Source organism: Capra hircus, chromosome 1 (genome assembly GCF_001704415.2).
Source record: "Capra hircus breed San Clemente chromosome 1, ASM170441v1, whole genome shotgun sequence".
NCBI classification, from domain to species: domain Eukaryota; kingdom Metazoa; phylum Chordata; class Mammalia; order Artiodactyla; family Bovidae; genus Capra; species Capra hircus.
Window position 1 is genome coordinate 88,288,451 of NC_030808.1, and position 21,441 is coordinate 88,309,891.

A 21,441-nucleotide genomic window follows, 5' to 3' on the forward strand; every position below is an offset into this window, starting at 1 on the left:
TGGTCAAAAAGGTACAAACTTCCAGTTATAAGTAAGTTCTGAGGATGTAATATACAACATGATGACTGTAGTTAATGATACTGTATTGTACATTTATAAGTTATTAAGAAAATAGAACTTAAATGTGTTCATCATAAGAAAAATAATTGTGACTATTACAACTGATAAATGAATGTTAACTATTGTGATAATGCATAAGCGCAATATTTAAGATCTATTATGCACCTGCAAACAAGTTTTTGCTAGCAAAAGTAGTCTGGTTTAAAAAATATGCATATTGTGATAATCATTTTGTAATATATACATATATGAAATCATTATGTTATACACATAAAACTAATACAATGTTATATGCCAAATATATCTCAATAAAAATAAAAGTGATCATGAGTAAATGGATTAGAATGCTGAATCTCACACTTTCTACCTTCCAAGACCCCTTTTGTTATTCTTAAACCCTCATCAGTGGAGTTTATACTCTGAAAGATTTTGTTCAACAAGTTACATTTATGTAACGTAATTCATTTCCTCACTTTTCTTTTAAAAAGTGCGAAAGCCAATAAGAGTCTATCACCAGTCTGAGATAAATGTTCATAGAGATACCTGAAATAGTGACTGTCACTTTACCCAGATTTATATTTGCACTGAATATTGTGAAGTTGATAAAAATTGAGAAATTGATGAAGGGGCTGGTAGGGGAGCCTGTGTGAGAGCCCAACTCCTCATCTCCAGACAGCACTGCTGCTCTCTGCTCTTCATTAACTAGCTGATGACTCTTGTAAAGGGATTGCAAGCTTTGTTTTTCATAAATTTTTCTATATTCAAGGTTAATGTTCTTATCCTGACTATGCTATGTAACGAAGTTTAGAGTTTATTAGGTATTATGTGAAAATTAATGCAGATAGCTATAATCAAGGATTCATTTAGTTATGATATAGAGCATATCAGTGGGCTTCCCAGGCGGCTCCAGTGGTAAAAAGAGTCCACCAGCCAAGCAAGAGACTCAGGTTCGATCCCTGGGTCAGGAAGATCCCCTGGCAAAGGAAATGGCTCACACTCCAATATTCTTGCCTGGGAAATCCCATGGACAGAGGAGCTTGGCAGGCTATGGTCCATGGGGTCACAAGAACTGGACACGACTTAGTGACTAAATGACAACAACAATAACATATCAGTAGATATTATGCACAATAATATATCCATGGGGGGAATGGTAAAATTGCTGAGATCACCTTGGAAATTTTGAAGGAATGATACAACTCCAGCCAAAGGAAAGAAACTTGACATTTTATTTAGTCCATTCATTGTAGGCAGTCTTGTTTTGGGCAAGTACATAAGTACTAACTTTTGAAATATTTAAAGTAATTTGAAGATTTCCATTAATATCTTTGTAAGCCTCTAAGTACTGAGAGACTTCAAGTGGGGAACAACTGCTCTCAGAGGGATCTATTAATAATTAATGCTTTTTTGAATCAATGTGTGATGACCTTTTCATCTCTAGAAAAGTTCAGTTATGACTATGACAAATGTTCAATTATGACTATGACAAATATGACTATTTTTAAATTTTGTCCAAATTTAGGAGTTCAATAGAAAAGCAATAAACCACAAAATACAAATTTTGGCATGAGAAAATGAAATATGGGCATATGAAGATGTACCATTTATACGAAAGAAAGAAAGAGAGACAGGTGTCTGGGGGTTGAACATTCATTAATATGATAAAGTCTGAATTGGCAGTTAATATTGAAATTATCATAATAAAACTATAAAAGAATACCAAGGAAGCTGAGGCCATAATTTCACACGAAATTCTAAAGTGAATTAAGGATACCATTACTAATTTATATTTGCAAGTCATCCTAACTTATTCATCATTCCCAACTCTGGTACATGCTTGGCAGTGTATGAGGTGGCTGCCAATAATGCTGGCTGAGAAGAGAGAATATTCATGCTAGAGGTGAAGTACTGTGCCACATTTCAGACGTAATTTGAGGTCACCAGTCCCAGGACAAACATCCCCACTCTAGAAAGACTGCTTAAGGTACTGGGAAGTGGGGGAAGGGGACCCCTAGCCTCTAAACTCTATCAGGGGCCCTGCAACAGTCATTACTTGAGTTAGATTTCTCTCTGTGTGGCTCCAGACAGCTCTGCCTGCTAATGACAACTCATTTAACAGAATGACAGTTGTTTGATGCTCACAGGGAATGAAGCAGGCATTGCCTGATGTGTACCACTCCTTCTAACGGCCTTGATGCAAGAGAATCTTTACCAAAAAGAGCATGAGAATTGAATGTGAGCTATTAATGAGGGGAAAACGCTCCCTATCAAATAGTAGTGGAAAAAACTGTGAGGGAGAAGAAAACTCTGAGAACTGATAGCATGTTTTACAGGGGTCTACTTGGCGACTTGATTGCTACAAATCCATGGGGTGGTCGCACAGCAGAGGTTTGGGCCACAGGGACAGCAACATAAATTCTTCTTTGAGATCATTCAAGAATTCACCAAACCAATTGTCAGAGGGAGTATAGCTCTTTTGGACTGTCCATCTGTGTGCAAGCACACTCTTAGCACACAACAGCATTTGGATGATTTAAAATTTTAGATAGCAGTAAGTCTGGATTCTGAATAGCTTTATGTAAACTTTAATCAAAAATGAAAACACAGATTCTGTAATATCATTCTGGCTACCACATTTGACTGATTTTCTTTGATGAGATTTTGGAGACTAGTTTGATTTTCTTTTTTTTTTTAACACATCAAGACAGGACTTCAGATAAAAGGATAGCAATTACTGACATTTCTGTTGCCCTGATTGGCTCATTGAAGTGATTTGATCTGTAGAGAGAACCTCGTTTGGGTTTAGCTGCTTGAGAGATAACCATTACAAGGCTTTTACAAAATGTTAAAAGAAAAATTGTTATTCACATTTTATATTTCAGGGAAGAGCGATCTGTTCAGGAATCTACATTTTGGTGAAAAATGTTGCTTCTTTTTCAAAGCTCGGATCTCTTTCTGTAAAAATGCACAGTTGGCTACATGAGCATAAACAAATGTGAAACCATGTACTGAGAGACGCTACATTAAGAAAATGAAATAAATTCAATAGGCAGTCAGAAAATATCCTTCTCTGTCACTCTCTGAAGGAAAGGATAATATGTTTCCTCGTGCAACTGAGCTCTCCTGGCATAAAAAGGCCTAGACTACATCTTCGTGGCTGTTCATTGCTTCTTTTGCTCTGAATCTTCATTCATAAACCTGAGAAAGTTAAGTATTTTTACTGCCTTATGCTGTCTTATTTTTATTTAGTCTAGGACAAGATATATATTTTTTAGATGTTTAAAACCAATCATTTGATGTGGTCTCATACTAACATCTTCCTTTTTGGAAACCGCCAAAGAAATCTTCCTGCTCTCTGTGTCCTGGTGGGAGACTTTTGCTAGATCCATTTCTTTTCTGAGAATGAAGACTTCAAGGGAACAGAGTTGGTAGAGGGCCCCTTACAGAATTCCTTAAAGAAAAGATAGCTCTCCCTTGATCTACTGGAAGGAAGTAACCGGACTCCTTTCTCAAGGTGAATTCTATTTATCCTATGATCTCTGATTTGTATCATTCTTAGAAGACCACAGGGAGTTCTGCCACATCATTCTCCACTCCAGTTACAAGGGCATATGATGAGGATAGGTACGCAAAGATAACATTGCTAGTTTCCTGTAGCCACAGCATCTCCCCACTTAATCTTTTTAAAATGAAAATTGTATACACATAAGGTGTACATCGTGATGGTTTGATGTACACATACATAATGAAATGATTGGGCTCCCCTGGTGGTTCAGCTCTAAATAATCTGCCAGCAATACAGGAGACATGGGTTTGATCCCTGGGTTGGGAAGATCCCCTGAAGGAGGGTATGGCAACCCACTCCAGTATTCTTGCCTGGAGATTCCCATGCACAGAGGAGCCTGGTGGACTGCAGTCCTTAGGATTGCAAGGAGTCAGTGCTGAAGCACCTGAGCGCCCAATGAAACGATTGCTAATTAATATCTCGTTCCTCACATAGTTATCTGTTTTTGTGTATGGTGAGAGCACCTGGAATCTGTCTTAGCAAATTCCCAGTAGACTTGGTCTGAAAGAGTCTTATTTCTCCTTCAAGTTAATGCTTACTCAATGTTTAGATTATAATGTAAGTATAAGTTTTAAGGAAAGCTTTCACCAATCTCCAAATCAGGCTAATTTTTTAAAATATATGTGTTATGCTCTCATAAAATCATATTTTCTTTTTCTACAAAAAACTTCAGTGTTTATATATTTATTTGTGTTATTGAACTTTGAGCTCAACATGATTAGGGATTGTTTCTGTTTTCACTGCCTGTTATGTCAGATACATTGCATGGTTCCTGGTACTTAAGTGGTATAATATATAGTAAAATGTTGTGGAATGAATATATACATGAGTTGGCAAGAGACTTGGTATACAAATATTTCCAGCAAGTATCAGTACTTTCAAATGTATTCACAGAAAATAAAATAACTTTACCTTTCATACCTTATAGCTAGGAGCATTGATTTTGTCTGCAAGAGAAGACTCTTTGGCACTTTATTATATATTTAAAAGGAAGGTGTAAGCTAGAGAACACTTCTCCAAACAATTATAATAAGGCTATCCTTTAGTTTAAAAAATATTTAAAAAAAGAGATTCAGAATTGCATTGGTTGACTCCTCCTGTTTGTTACATAAGTGCTTAACTAGCTCTTCAATTCATGTTGGGTGGGTAAACACCGGCAGGGAGAAGTTTGCATAATGGAAAGCACTTTACGCCCAGCCAGCTGTAACAAGATTCAGTTCTACTTAATTTTTGTCAATACGCATCAAGCATGTGCAGTGGAGGAGGAGGGGGTGCCTGCAGAGGAATGCAGGACCATGTCTTGAAGCATATAAATTAGCTCTCACAGAAGCTATTACTAGGGTGAATAACAAAAGTTATTCCTGCCATTAACCCAGAATCCTTTTTAAGGAAGGTGGCATTTGCTTTCTTTGCTGAATATATTTTCTGACACATACTTTATGCTGCAGCCATACTGAATTCCTTGCATGCATGCATGCTAAGTCACTTTAGTCAAGTCTGACTCTTTGTGACCCTATGGACTGTAGCCCACCAGGCTCCTCTGTCCATGGGATTCTCTAGGCAAAAATGCTGGAGTGGCTTTCCATGCCCTCCTCCAGGGGATCTTCTGGACCCAAGATCGAATCTATGTTTCCAGTGTCTCCTGCATTGCAGGCAGATTCTTTACCTGCTGAGTCATCAGGGAAGCCCCTTATTCCTTGATGTTGTTTTTATTGTTTTAGTGGCTAAGTTGTGTCCAACTCTTTCCCACCCCATGGACTATAGCCTGCCAGCCTCCTCTGTCCATGGGATTTCCCAGGCAAGAATACTGGAGTGGGTTGTCATTTCCTTCTCCAGGGGATCTTCCCAACCCAGGGATCAAACCCACGTCTCTTGCATTGACAGGTTGGTTCTTTACTGCTGGGCCACCAGGGAAGCCCACTTGTTTGTTTACTCTATCCCTAAACCAAGGTTTATTGTAGACTTACAGAAGTCAAGACCTAAAGTTCTTGTCAGTATATGACAACAACATACCAAGAAGGTCCAGAACACCTGAGATGATGCACTAAGTCACCCATCTGCACCAGCAGAAAAGATCAGTGCCTGGAGTCTTTTCTCCTTTGCCTCTTTATTGAGAATCCTGAGAAAGCTAATAAGGAAAAATATGAGACAGGCAAGATACTGCTACAAGTAAAAAGAATTTCTAGACTCACTAAATTGTTTTAAATGGGCTTTAACCACAAGAGAAAAACTAGAAGTCAACAGCCCCAATTTTCTTTTTAAGGACAGAGAGTTAGTACCTTAAATTTTGAGCTTAGGAATAGAACTGCAACAAATATCTGGGGGTCTAGGGCTTTCCTCATAACTCAGTTGGTAAAGAATCTGCCTGCAATGCAGGAGACCTGGGTTTGATTCCTGGGTTGGGAAGATCCCCTGGAGAAGGAAATGGCAATCCACTCCAGTATTCTTGCCTGGAAAATCCCATGGACAGGGGAGCCTTACAGGCTATAGTCCATGAGGTTGCAAGAGTCGGACACGATTTAGCAACTAAACCACCAGTCATAAGAAAACACTTCATGCTTAAGTATTTCAAATCGTGATGGTATTGAGTGAAACTGTGTTTGATTTGTTTATATTTAATTCTATTGGACTTTGCAAAACTGTCCAGAATGTTTAATATTCTTAACTTTAAAAGGACAAAAATATCTGTGCTTATCTGTTTATATGTCTGAAATCACCCTAGTGGCTCAGATGGTAAAGAATCTGCCTGCAATGTAGGAGACCTGGGTTTGATCCCTGGGTTGGAAAGATCCCCTGCAGGAGGGCATGGCAACCCACTCCAGTATTCTTGTCTGGAGGATCCCTATGGACAGAGGAGCCTGATGAGCTACAGTCCATTGGGTCATGAAGTGTCAGACATGACTGAGTGACTAAGCACAGCACAGCACAATCATACACAAGCTTATTTACTGGAGGAACTACAAGGTTATGTTTTGTACCACAAGATCTGTTCCTATTTAACGTAGACTTAAGGAAATGGCAACCCACTCCAGTACTCTTGCCTGGAGAATCCCATGGAGGGAAGAGCCTGGTAGGCTACAGTCCATGGGGTCGCAAAGAGTCGGACATGACTGAGCGACTTCACATTCACTTTAAAATCTCATGCTGCCATAATGCAGTCCTACATAGACCAGCTGTGTGTATGACACCCATTGTAGGCACCCAGCATTGTCAGTCATTCCCATCGTAATCACTGTAACCATGGTAGGTAGCCACTGTTCCTTCTCTTGTGGATACTGGACATCTTTTTCCATGTTGAGTCCTGATGGAAACTAGCACTGAAAGACTGGCCCAGGCGTCTGTGCTGCTTCTTGGAGATACTGTCTTCACTCTCAGATTTGGCAATTCCCTGGGCGTGTGTTAGAGGCTGTGATTCCCGTCTAATGGTTCCAAACGGAAAGTTCCAAAGGCCAAATCTTTGCCAGCCAAGTCTCTGGAATGCTAGGATGCAAATTTCCTCCAACCTTCTTTGTCTTTTGATACTGCAGCCCCCTCTCTAGGTGCCAGATATATAAATATCCTGTATTTTGAGTGTTTAGATCAGTAATAATATCTGCCCATTTTGTGCAGTGAATAGCAGGATTTTTCTGCTTGATTCTCCAATTAAGATACAATATTCTGCTTCCTGTGGTATGAGGGGAACCCTGCTAAATGCTTTATTCACCTTAACAGGGGTTGTTTCAAAGCCAGTTGGACAAAAATAATGATTTTGGCAATGATAGATGTAAGCTAATGATTCATCTTTCAATCCATGAGTTAACTTCAACAAGTCCCCGGAAGCAGTTTCTCCAGCTGTTTTATTCTTCCCCTGAGGCTTATATAGAACATATGCACATCCTTTTACATGGAAGTGGTCATTAATTTGTCTAAACCACCTCGTAAGCATCGAATTTCCGAACCTCCCCATAAGCAGCAAAGGGGCCGAACCTAATATCCTCAAATGGAGGTTGAAAGCCCCCAATATGTAAAGCTTCTTCTTGGGTGATGGCTGGAAGATTCCCAGCTCCCATAGTGCTATATAATTCTTGTGCTGTATATTCCTTGATGGCTCAGTGCTATTGTTCTGTTGACAGATTCAGCCCCTCCCAAGCTCCCTTTTACCCTACTCCTCACTTTTTCTTTTACTCCTCTCCACTACCTCTAGCTCCTCATTCTCCTCCAGTCTGTCAACAATCAGAAAATTCCAATTTTGTCCCTTGACCTTCTGTTCTAAAACTTCACTTTGTAGAAGCTACGGTCCTCTATTTTTGTTTTAAATCTTCATCTATAATCAGTTGCTCCTAAATCCTGATCTTTTGCCAAATCTCTCCATCAAGCTCCAGCCCTTTAGTTCAAACCTCCTACAAGAAAGCATCTCTGGAAGTTTCTTCAAAACCGAAAAATTCAGTGTGACTTTAAACAAACTTCTCAGTTTGTCCTTAAAAATGCTCCATTTCTCCATATCACCAGTTGTCCTATAAATACGGTGCTTGGAGTTAATGACAAAGCCCGATGCACTTTCAGATAGGTCTCCCCCTGATTTTACTGTTCCGCTGTCATTATCCGACATGTGTGAGTTTAACTCCCCGGGCTTATTTTCTGTCTCTCATATCTCCCGTTTTTCCCAGGCCATAGCTTACTTTTCTCTAACTCCTTTTTCCATTGAGTAACTATACTATCTAATTGGGTCTTTCTATTATTAATAGATGGTTATCTGAAGGGCTATTCACAAATGCATTTACTAAATCGTAACAACACCATCAGTACCACCTCCTACAACTTACAATACTTTTACCACCTCTTAAAAACTGATGTATAGTCGATTTACAATACTATGCTAGTTCCAGGTGTACATCATAGTGATTCAAAGCTTTATAGACTCCCTTCATAGTTATAAAGTACTGGCTATATTTCTTGTGCTGCACAATGTATCTTTGTAGCTTATTTATTTTATGCACCGTACGGGAGTTAGTGTACCTTATAAGAAAGCTAATGACATTTGTAGCACACCACCCAACATAAACACAAACACAGCAAGTATACAGGCCATTAGATAAATAAACACACAGATGAACATGATTAGGCACAACTTCATAGGCATCTGTTGGTGATGGACATAGTTGCCCTGGTGCTCAGATCTCTGGGAATTTATAGATAAAGAATCTGTGAAAGAAGCTTTTTGTATTGTTGTTTAGTCACTAAGTCATCTCTGACTCTTTGCAACCACATGGACTGTAACCCTCCAGGCTTCTCTGTCTGTGGGATTTTCCAGGCAAGAATACTGGAGTAGGTTTCCAATTCCTTGTCCAGGGTATGTTCCAGACCTGGGGATCAAACTCACATCTCAGCACAGGCAGGCAGATTCTTTACCACTGAGCCCCCTGGGGAGCCCAAAAGAAGCTTTGCTACTGTGTTATTCTCTAGTGGTACAGCAAGGCTTAGCATTTTGCTTCTATTATTTTATGACTTTTATTCTCACTAATACTTCTATATGGGTAAGAAATTATGATGTCTACCAGTTTGTCTAGCATCTCTAGCTTTGCAATAAGACAAAATAAAAAACTGAAACAAAATAACTATAACTCTGACTAATTTTTATTTTAAACAATGTGAATATTATTATAGACAGCAAGTCAAGGTCCTGTCATTTGTTGATTGGAAACATGTACTTGTTAGTTTTGTCTAACTGTTTTAAAATGTAAACCCTTTGGGGAGAATTCAAGTTGCACACTGGTACTTTTTTAATGAACAATAAATAGTCTCCTTCAATCTAAATAATCTTAAAATGATTTTTTTCATTAAATTAAAAAATTTTTATAATGACATTACATCATCAAAAAAGTTCGGTAAATACTGCAAAGGAAAAAAGTTGCATAATCCCACTAACCCACTCCATTTCTTTAAAAGCTTTCTGTAATTCCTTCTAGTCTTTTTTTTTTTTCACATTTATGACATCCTTGAATGCTTGTCATCATAGTGTATATACTAGTTTTGAAATTTTACTGTATCATAAATATTTCCTTTGGATTTACTATGTAATTTCCATGCTTCTCTGATTTTTTTTAAAACAGGATCTAACAAGTGAGTTGGATAAAATTTAAGGACTCAGGCAAAGGCTTTCCTCCTTTACTGGTAATAGGCCAGCTGCCCATTAACTCTTCCCAGCATCTGGTGACTGTGGCCCATACTAGTGCATGCCATTTTTTCTCAAATAATTAATTTACAGGGAATAATTAAGACTCATTGCCTTGAGATTAAAAAATTAGAATTGGCTCTATATGAGAGATTCTCCCTTGCTTAATGCCAGCTTAAAAAAAAGGATTATGTTTCTATCTGTGTAATAAATTCTCAGACATGTAGACATGCTTATGCTGAGAAGGAAACAGTCAGCCATTTCAGTGTTTAGAGATGCAAAAATTTGAGCTTTTCCCTTCGGCATCTCTGTCATATTCAGCTGTCATTTGGGGCTCTCAGAACAGTCCCATTACTTATAAATCCTTTTGATCTGTACTCATCAATTACTGCATCAGAAATCCTAACTCTCAATTAGTTTGGAATTTAAATAGAAGAAAATAGATTTGGGTTGATTACAAACTCGGTGTCCTTTATTTTGTGTAATGGCCGGTTAAACTCTCCTTGTATTTAAATCAGTTCTTTTCTTTGGTCTATTTATTTGTATACTTCATTAATACCCTGTACCATCTGTGTATTCCCAACTATGTTTTGGTTCTTATTTAGGGACTTTTATCAGAGAAACAGGTTTTTTTTAAAAATCTTTTTAATGTCAAAAACTTTCATTATTTTTAATGACTACTATATTTAATCTCTAATTGAACTTGAAAATATATTCCTCTTCATGCATTCATCCATTCTTACTTTTTCCATTTGTTTATTTATTCATTTATGAAGCGTCCTCCTTTCTGGCAGGCTAACAGTTGGTTTTCAATTCAAAGAAAGGGCCAATTTAGTCAAATAACAGCTTGTGACCTATTGATTTTTCCAAAACATCTGTGCATGAAATTAGAATCTGTTTCCTTGAAGTTCTAACGTATCATCTCCTGTTGATAATATAAAATAAAATTTTCCCAGTTATCATTTAGATTTTCTTTTCCATATCTTTATTTTTAAAAGCTCACATTTTTGTTTCTTAAATATGGGGATATATTGGGATTAAACTGACATTATATATGGAAAATAAGGTGTTCTTTTTTTTCACATGCTAGTTGTCATTGCATTTCATTATTTTTCCTAAAGCTGATATTTGGTCTGTGAATGTTCTTTGAAATTTCAGTTTGTTTGAAAGACTTTGGCTTATGTGGATGTACTGGAACTTATTTTCTTTCTTTTTTTCTGGATTTATGTTCATTATTTTTTTTTCTTCTCTGTTTATAGAGGCAAATAATTATTTTCTCACACTTTTTAATCCTTTTCTCAAAATATCTTTGATGTTTTCTTTAAGATTATTCTCTAACAGTCCTCAAATACAGATTCAAACATTTGTAAACAGTTATTTTAGTGTAATATTGACTGATTAATTAACTAGCTCTTTGCTGCTGGTTTATCACATTTTAAATGAAATAATACTGAATTGAAGCCAGGTTAATGTGAGTGATATTACAATTTCTTTTTCTTTGGACCACTGTTTGTCACAACACCCCTAAAGATCTTTTCATGTATTTTAAGGTTGACTTCCTTTAGGACCGACTGGTTTGATCTCCTTGCAGTCCAAGGTACTCTCAAGAGTCTTCTCCAACAGCACAGTTCAAAAGCATCAATTTTTCAGCGCTCAATTTTCTTTATGGTCCAAATCTCACATCCATACATGATTACTGGAAAAACCATAACTTGGACTATATGGACCTTTGTGGGAAAAGTGATATCTCTGCTTTTTAATATGCTATCTAGATTTGTCATAGCTTTTCTTCCGAAGAACAAGCATCTTTTAATTTCATGGCTGCAGCCACCATCCACAGTGATTTTGGAGCCCAAGAAAGTAATAACAATGAATATTTTCTGCTAAAAGAGTATTAACAGAGAAAATAAAGCATAATCATTCCAGATTTCATCAAATTTGTATAGCATGGTGTCAGAGATATTCCTTTTCTCAGGAGAACCATTCCTTACCCTGCCCCTTCAAAATACATTTATGATAGAACTTATATGTATTTACTAATTGTAAAAACCCTCTTTGTTTTACTGACATCAATTGTAACCTTTTATAAATTGATTTTTACTTCTGTGACTATCAGGAATGAGTTTGATTTAACACAGCTCAATATGCAACTGTTAACCAGAAAACATTTAGATAATGTCAGTGATCATTGGTACTAACAAATTTCCTTCTGTCAGTTTACACTTTCACATTATGAGACCACCTCTTTCTCCATAGTCTTGCCAATAAAGAGTTTGCTTTCTGCTGTAGCATCCTACCCTTACCCAAGGATAGGGAAAGCTACATTTTCTTCTTCTTTGTCTCTATTATACTTATTATATGTACATACTTCCTTGTCATAAAAATTTCAAACAATGCTAATGCAAGTGATTACAATGTAAATCTTTTTCTTTGTCCTTTCTCAAGGGTAATTATTATTAATAGTTTAATTAGCACCTGTCATAAATTTATCTTCAAACATATTTTGTTGATATGTGTGATTTTTTTTTTACATGCACGTGTTAACCTATGGGCTTCCCAGGTGGCACTAGTGGTAAAGAACCCACCTATCAATGCAGGAGACATAAGAGACATGGGTTTGATCCCTGGGTTGAGAAGATACCCTGAAGGAGGCCATGGCAACCCACTCCAGTATTCTTGCCTGGAGAATCCCATGGACAGAGGAGCCTAGTGGGTTACAGTCCATGGGGTTGCAAAGAGTCGAACATGACTGAAGCAACTTAGCACACGCTCATACACACACAAGCATGTTAAACTATATGCATCCATCATTTTTTCTTCACTTAAAAATATTGAAACAATATAAATTTATTTTTAATGGTTGAACGTATTTTCTTTCATCTTGTTTCTTTTTGGTGAACATTTAGATTGTTCTTAATTTTTGTGGTAATAGTTAAATGAATATCCATTTCATAACTGCTGGGTACAAAACTATGAATACACTTGACCCTTGAACAACATGGGTTTGAACTGTGTGAGCCCACTTTTAAGCAGATTTTTTTCAGTTGTAAATACTACAGTCCTACATGGTGTGTAGGTATTGGATCCAAGGGGTTGGAAGAACCACAGGTGCAGAGGGCTGACTATAATATAGGTGTATTTTCAACTGCTCACAGGATCAGAACCCCTAACCCTACATTGTTCAAGGGTCAAATGTATGTCAAATTTTATTAGACCTTCAGTTCAGTTCAGTTCAGTTGCTCAGTCATGTCCGACTCTCTGTGACCCCGTGAATCGCAGCACGCCAGGCCTCCCTGTCCATCACCAACTCCCAGAGTTCACTCAGACTCACGTCCATTGAGTCAGTGATGCCGTCCAGACATCTCATCCTCTGTCATCCCCTTCTCCTCCTGCCCCCAATCCCTCCCAGCATCAGAGTCTTTTCCAATGAGTCAACTCTTCGTATGAGGTGGCCAAAGTACTGGAGTTTCAGATTTAGCATCATTCCTTCCAAAGAACACCCAGGACTGATCTCCTTCAGAATGGACTGGTTGGATCTCCTTGCAGTCCAAGGGACTCTCAAGAGTCTTCGCCAACACCACAGTTCAAAAGCATCAGTTCTTCAGTGCTCAGCTTTCTTCACAGTCCAGCTTTCACATCCATACATGACCACTGGAAAAACCATAGCCTTGACTAGATGGACATTTGTTGGCAAAGTAATGTCTCTGCTTTTGAATATGCTATCTAGGTTGGTCATAACTTTTCTTCCCAGGAGTAAGTGTCTTTTAATTTCATGGCTGCAATCACCATCTGCAGTGATTTTGGAGCCCCCCAAAATAAAGTCAGCCACTGTTTCCACTGTTTCCCCATCTATTTCCCATGAAGTGATGGAACCAGATTCCATGATCTTTGTTTTCTGAATGTTGAGCTTTAAGCCAGCTTTTTCACTCTCCTCTTTCACTTTCATCAAGAGGCTTTTTAGTTCCTCTTCACTTTCTGCCATAAGGGTGGTGTCATCTGCATATCTGAGGTTATTGATATTTCTCCTGGCAATCTTGATTCCAGCTTCAGCTTCTTCCAGCCCAGCGTTTCTCATGATGTACTCTGCATATAAGTTAACTAAGCAGGGTGACAGTATACAGCCTTGATGTACTCCTTTTCCTATTTGGAACCAGTCTGTTGTTCCATGTCCAGTTCTAACTGTTGCTTCCTGACCTGCATACAGGTTTCTCAAGAGGCTAGTCAGGTGGTCTGGTATTCCCATATTAGACCTTACCAAGTTTATTAACACTTGCTTATTAACAGTGTTGGTCATTTTCCCAATGTTTTTGATTATTTTTCATTTGTTTTATCTATCAGTTTCAGAAATAGAGATATACAAATTTTCCCATTTTGCGGATTTGTCAATTTCTCCATCATGTTGATTTTGCTTCATATATTTCAAGATTATAGTTTTAGTAACACACATTCATGATTATTGTATTTTCTTTATGAGTTGTTCTTTTATCAGGATTTTATGTTCTTCTATTAACAATTTTCCTTAAATCCTATTTTTCTAATATTGGTATTATTATACTAGGTTTTTGTTTTCTTTTTATTATTATTTGCTTGGAGTACTCTTCTCTTCTCTTCTCCATGAACTTCATGTGTGTACAACTGATTCAATAATAATCCTTAGATCCTAATGTACTACATCATTGATAATCTTTTTACTTGTATTTACATAATTTTATTTAATATATCTAATTTTTATAAGTGAAAACACTCATGGTTTTACTATTGACAGGTGTTATATATATACATATATCTTTAAAGTTTCAAATATAGTATATACTTTTTAGGGTTATTCATCATCCTTCACTATCAAATAGTTTTTTTGATACACTTTGACTGACTTCTGATCATATTTGATTAGTTCATTATGGATTTTAACCTAATATCATGACAAAAGACAAGCTCACTTAATGAGTGAAAGTATCAGCTCTATCATTTCAGTTTGCTTTGGTTTTCTTTATCAGTTTTAGCTTCTTGTTTCTTGGCAGAAATATTTCAAGGTCTTCGACCATTTTTGTGGGGATTAGCCAGCTCAAAAGCATAAGAGAATAGACAAACACTCTTGACATCATAAGTCAAAATATGAAGAGTAAAAGAAGAAAATAATAAGGTTATCAAAAGAACAGAAGAATAAGGTTATCACTGTCAAGCTCTTTGGACTGAGGAAATATCATTCTTCCCTTAGTATATTTTACCTTTTTATGTGGGATAGATATTCATTTGACATGCAAAAATGAGGGTACTGTTGTCCATTTGCAGATTAAAGATTTCAGTTCAGTTCAGTCACTCAGTCGTGTCCGACTCTTTGCGACCCCGTGAATCACAGCTCGCCAGGCCTCCCTATCCATCACCAACTCCCGGAGTTCACTCAGACTCACGTCCATTGAGTCGGTGATGCCATCCAGCCATCTCATCCTCTGTTGTCCCCTTCTCCTCCTGCCCCCAACCCCTCCCAGAATTAGAGTCTTTTCTAATGAGTCAGCTCTTCACATGAGGTGGCCAAAGTACTGGAGTTTCAGCTTTAGCACCATTCCTTCCAATGAAATCCCAGGGCTAATCTCCTTCAGAATGGACTGGTTGGCTCTCCTTGCAGTCCAAGGGACTCTCGAGAGTCTTCTCCAACACCACAGTTAGTGAAGCTTAATTTCCTATTTAAGTACAAAATACATTTCAAATAACATATGATATTTTCCCCTTTACAAAAAGTCAACTAGTGGAGTTATTCTTGGTGTGGTTTGTAAACCTCTAACAAAGAACCGTCTAGTCAAGGCTATGGTTTTCCCAGTAGTCATGTATGGATGTGAGAGTTGGACTGTGAAGAAAGCTGAGCACGGAAGAATTGATGCTTTTGAACTGTGGTGTTGGAGAAGACTCTTGAGAGTCCCTTGGACTGCAAGGAGAGCCAACCAGTCCATTCTGAAGGAGATCAGCCCTGGGATTTCTTTGGAAGGAATGATGCTAAGGCTGAAACTCCAGTACTTTGGCCACCTCATGCGAGGTGACTCATTGGAAAAGACTCTGATGCTGGGAGGGATTGGGGGCAGGAGGAGAAGGGGATGACAGAAGATGAGATGGCTGGATGGCATGCATCACTGACTCGATGGACGTGAGTGTGAGTGAACCCCAGGAGTTGGTGATGGACAGGGAGGCCTGGCGTGCTCCGATTCATGGGGTCGCAAAGAGTCGGACACAACTGAGTGACTGAACTGAACTGAACTGAACTGAAGGTCCTAGAGACTCTCTTTCTGGGGGTCATGTTATCAAAATTGTCATAATAATACTAAAAAATCATGTACTTAAAAAAAAAAGTGTGTTGACATTTACACAGATGATGCAAATACCATGGGAGGATACACTGCTTACCTGGAATCAAAATAGTAGTAATAAACAATACTGGTAGACATTTCTTCATTGTCATACATATACAGGAAAGGGAGAAAAAGGCCTTGGATAAAGCAGTAAAAATTATTAATTTTACTCAACCTCAATTTTTGAGTACAAGTCTTTTTAATATTGTTGTGAAAAAATATGTATAAAGCAGCTCTGCTGTATACCAAAGGTGATGGCTGTTTCATTGTGCAATTGTTGAGAACTGAACTCTCCCCTTTATTTCAAAATGAAATACTGTTCTTGCTTGAAAGAAGCTATGGTTATTCAGATTTGAGTATTTGGCAGACATTTTCTCAAAAAAAATGAAGTGAACCTGTCACTTCAAGGCAAGCAACTGACAGTATTTGTGGCCAATGATAAAAATTGAGCTTTCAAGTTAAAATCAGAATTTTGAAAACGTGTATCTGCTACCATAAACTTGACAGCTTCTCAATACTTAAAGACAGGACTGGCTACATAATTTGCAGGCCTCAGTGCAAAGGGAAAATATAGGGCTCCTGGTTCAAAAAGCAGGAAAAACGTGACATTAAGTGTACTAAAATAGAAAGCATTCTCTTTCTTTTTTTATTTGCTACTTAATGCTGTTCTAAGTATGGAAAATTAAAGATTTTAAGTTAGCATGAATTTCACTGTTTATATACAAATATAAGAACATTTGATTTCATTTCTTGACATTTGCACATTTTATCAACACCATCTTCAGCTTTTTTATATCTAAGGAAGGACTGAAAAGAAAAAGAACTATGGGTTGGCTTATCTTTCATTTTCTTACCATCATCATTTGCAGTGCAAATGGTTGGCTATTACAGGAATGGAACATTGATAAGAAATGATATGATAGAGTTCCTAGGTGGCTCGTCTTTCTTAGAGTGTGCTGTCTTCTTCTGCATTTGAAGCAAATTCTGATTTGATTGAAAAGATGTGATTTCTTAGGGCTGTTAGTATCCCCGCTCAGGCATAAGCTTAGTGGGCTTACCTTTATTTGAATTTCATATAGCTCCCACACTTTGTAGGTGCATCAAAACTGTGATCATAAGACATGGGAAATGCTATATACTGCTATGGGCAAATGAGGGGTCAAGGAACTGCGGACATGCTATCATCTTTTGATCCTATTTCTTTTGCTTTATTGTCTCATTGGGCTTCACTTACAAATCACAAGGTCAAAATGAAATTATTAAAACTTTGAAGATGGTTACAACAGAGTATTAAACCAAGCACCAGAACCTTCTGGGTATGTGGCCTTCTATGTGTCAACTGCCATAAATGAGTGGACATTTTCATTCTATTCTTTGGTTATGTTTTATTCTTCCAACATTGTAGATATTAGAGCAAGATTGGTCAATAATAAAGTATAAATTTATATAATTTTTTTTAAAAAATAGCAGAGACATCACCTCACTGACAAAGGTCCATATAGTTAAAGCTATGGCTTTTCCAGTAGTCATGTATGGATGTGAGAGTTGAATCATACAGAAGGCTGAGCTGTGGTGCTGGAGAAGACTCTTTTTTTTTTCCTTTGTCCACTTTTATTTATTTATTTTTTACTTTATTTTACTTTACAATACTGTACTGGTTTTGCCATACATTGACATGAATCCACCACGGGTGTACATGCATTCCCAAACATGAACCCCCCTCCCACCTCCCTCCCCATAACATCTCTCTGGGTCATCACTGTGCACCAGCCCCAAGCATGCTGTATCCTGCATCGGACATAGACTGGCGATTCGATTCTTACGTGATAGTATACATGATACAATGCCATTCTCCCAAATCATCCCACCCTCTCCCTCTCCCTCTGAGTCCAAAAGTCCGTTATACACATCTGTGTCTTTTTTGCTGTCTTGCATACTGGGTCGTCTTTGCCATCTTTCTAAATTCCATATATATGTGTTAGTATACTGTATTGGTGTTTTTCTTTCTGGCTTACTTCACTCTGTATAATCGGCTCCAGTTTCATCCATCTCATCAGAACTGATTCAAATGTGTTCTTTTTAACGGCTGAGTAATACTCCACTGTGTATATGTACCACAGCTTTCTTATCCATTCATCTGCTGACGGACCTCTAGGTTGTTTCCATGTCCTGGCTATTATAAACAGTGCTGTGATGAACATTGGGGTACATGTGTCTCTTTAGAATCCCTTGAACTGCAAGGAGATCGAACCAGTCAATCCTAAAGGAAATCAGCCCTGAATATTCATTGGAAGAACTGATGCTGAAGCTGAAGCTCCAATACTTTGGCCACCTGATGTGAAGAGTTGTCTCACTGGAAAAGATTCTGATGCTGGGAAATGCTGAAGGCAAAAGGAGAAGGGGGTGGCAGAGCATGAGATGGTCAGATAGCATCACTGACTCAATGGACATGAGTCTGAGTAAACTCTGGGAGATAGTGGAGGACAGAGAAGCCTGGCATGTTGCAGTCCATGGGGGTCACAGAGTCAGACACAACTTAAGAGACTGAATGGCACAACAAAAATACGTCAGTAAATATAAAGAGAAAAAAATCCATATTCTTGAACTCAGGATTCTAATTAGTGGAAATTTATCATAAAAATTATTCAAACAAAAGGAAAAAACTATATTCACAAATTATTCATTAATCTATTAAATATTCAATATTAATGGAATAATCATAAATCATTGTCCAATAAAGTGATTAAATATACATTCATAAAAATTGTAAAAAGCACTTGCAAAAACATGGTGACATGCTCAAAAGTCAGAATGATAATAAAAATGAGCAGACATTGGGATTAGACCTGCGTAAAATTATGAATGCCTTTGGATAAATATCACTTGGAAATACACTCAAAAACACAGAAAAGCTATACCAGAGTAATAGGATTATATTTGATTTGTTTTTATTTTGCTGAACATTTTTTTAATATTGTTTTTTCTTGGTAAAAACAAACACAAAAATCCCAAGAGGCTTTCTGAGGCAATTATAGTATAATACATCACACGTGGAATTGAAATTCAGGTTGAAACCTAACTCTCTCACTTGAATATCTAATTCCAGATAAATAACTTGATTTTGTGAACATCAGTTTCATCAACAGTTAAATATAAATTCCACTGAATCTATAGAGTTATAAAATTAATTAAAATTATATGTGTAAAAAGTGTTCCTTAAAGTCCCTGAAACATAGTTGATATTCAGTACATTTTAGTTGAATCTGAAATCAAGGAGACTTCTTTTTTCCTTCTAGTGTTTTTAAAATGCTAATAAACTTTGCCAAAAGGATTAGCATACTGGTCTAGAGAAGGTTATACACTTTGGGAATTTTACTTGATAAGTAAACTTATTACTTTCAACACATTTTGATTGTGTGTGGTTGAATGCTTCAAATCCATTTTTATCTCCAAAGGCCATCTATTGTCCTACCCACAATGATCAAAAGGAGTCAAATGAGGAGTATATATAGTTCAGGCAAAATCCTTTGCTGTATCAAAAAAGCAGCTAATCTGTAATGATCTCCTGTAAGTAGACTTACAAATTCAAAATTTAAAAATTTTTTTTGTTGTACAAATAGTTGCAAAAGATTATAAATTCTTTGGTGTTATTTGATTGCAGGATTCTATGGAAACATCTATAGACCACCTACTGGCATAGTGGAAATAGTACAGGAATGGAATTTGGGAGAACTGTGTTTTTGTAAATTCAGCCTCATCCCTCCCCTCTCCATCTGTAACTTTAGGGGCTGCATACTAATTTTTTCAGATCTTTTTAATTTTTCAAATTCTGTGATCTTATGATTTTATCTACCTATCTAGCGATCATCTAATTGTCTACCTATCAGACATTATGCATTTCTTGATAATACAGCACACATTTAATAACAGGTGGTTATACATTATTCATCAGCCAATGGTGTGTCCACAGATACCTGAAGTAAGTCCTGTAGAATGAGCTTCATAATTTCCTAAATATGTTTGTCTTACAGGCTAAATTCCATCCTTGTATATTTAATGACAGAAAATATCTGTCTCATTATTACAGAAAAGCCTATAGTATAACAGCATACCTGGCAAACCAACTTGTTTGTGGGGAGGCAAGGCTGATACTTATTGAGCATTTATTATATTCCAGACTCTTTTAAAAGCACTTAACATACATTATAGCATGTAAAACTCAAAGCAATGTCTAGGTAAATACTGTTTAATATGTAAGGAATCTCATACCCAGAAAGCATTTAAAATTTTCCCTAAGGCCACACTATTAAATAGAAAAATTACAGTGAAAACCCAGATCCACTCATGGCGAAGCCTGAGCTCTTCTATAATAGCCTGCCCAACTGCCTTTTGAGAGCAATTGGCTGATGAACATTTCCCCAAGTACCTCTCTTATTTATAATCATGCATCTCTAGATATTCATAGGTGGACTTTTACAAATGGAAATAAAGGTATCTCTTCTGGGCTCCAGGATCCCTGACTTGGCAAGTGAAGAGAAAATGAAAGCAGAGAGGGAAGGAAGCTTTATGTCAATTTTTTCAAAAGGCACTAGCATTGGGAGCAACTACACCAAGATGAAAAATTGGACTGAAGCAGAATAAGCCAAGAAAAGACAACAAAGATGTGATTGAGAAAGTATGCTTATTGAATTATTAGACAGGTTGAAGCAGGAAGAAAAAAAAAGATGTTTCCACTAATGATGACTGATAGTTGGCAAAGATATTTTTGAAACAAGATAACCTATTCTCCACAAGTCAAATGACAGGACCAAATCCAAATTTTAACAGGAAAAATGTGGCTATGATAGAGTGCACTAGAATGAACGTCACAGGCATAGCTCCGTCAATTGATGTTTCCCACGACTAAAGCAAGATATTACTGAAGTTGCACGTTCATCACTTTTAAACTAGATGTCAGAGATCTTAAAACACTCCAGAAGGAAAAAAAAAATCTCATCTTTTATAGTGTGAAAGAGATAAAGCACATGACAGGAAATGTAATTCTCCTGAGAATTATTCCCAAAGGATTTGATAGCATTTCTTTTGTGGTTTTTAAATAAATATCCTTCTCAGGAATTTCAGCTTTTGGATCCAATTAAAAGTATAATTCCTTGTGCCATATACATGCAAGGACAGAACTGATTGGAACACAGAGCATTACTATGAACCTGAAGCTCAACTGAGAGCAGATGTCAATCAGCAGTCTGTAAGTAAGCAAGAGACACTTCCATGAGACAATTCATGGAGATGTAGGATTGTGAAGGTGAGGCCATGGCCGTGGATTT

The 21,441-nt window shown here is 37.2% G+C and overlaps 1 pseudogene; it reads right to left on the minus strand.

Moving 5' to 3' along the window:
- On the minus strand, nucleotides 6,836-7,680 carry LOC102169910 (annotated as a pseudogene).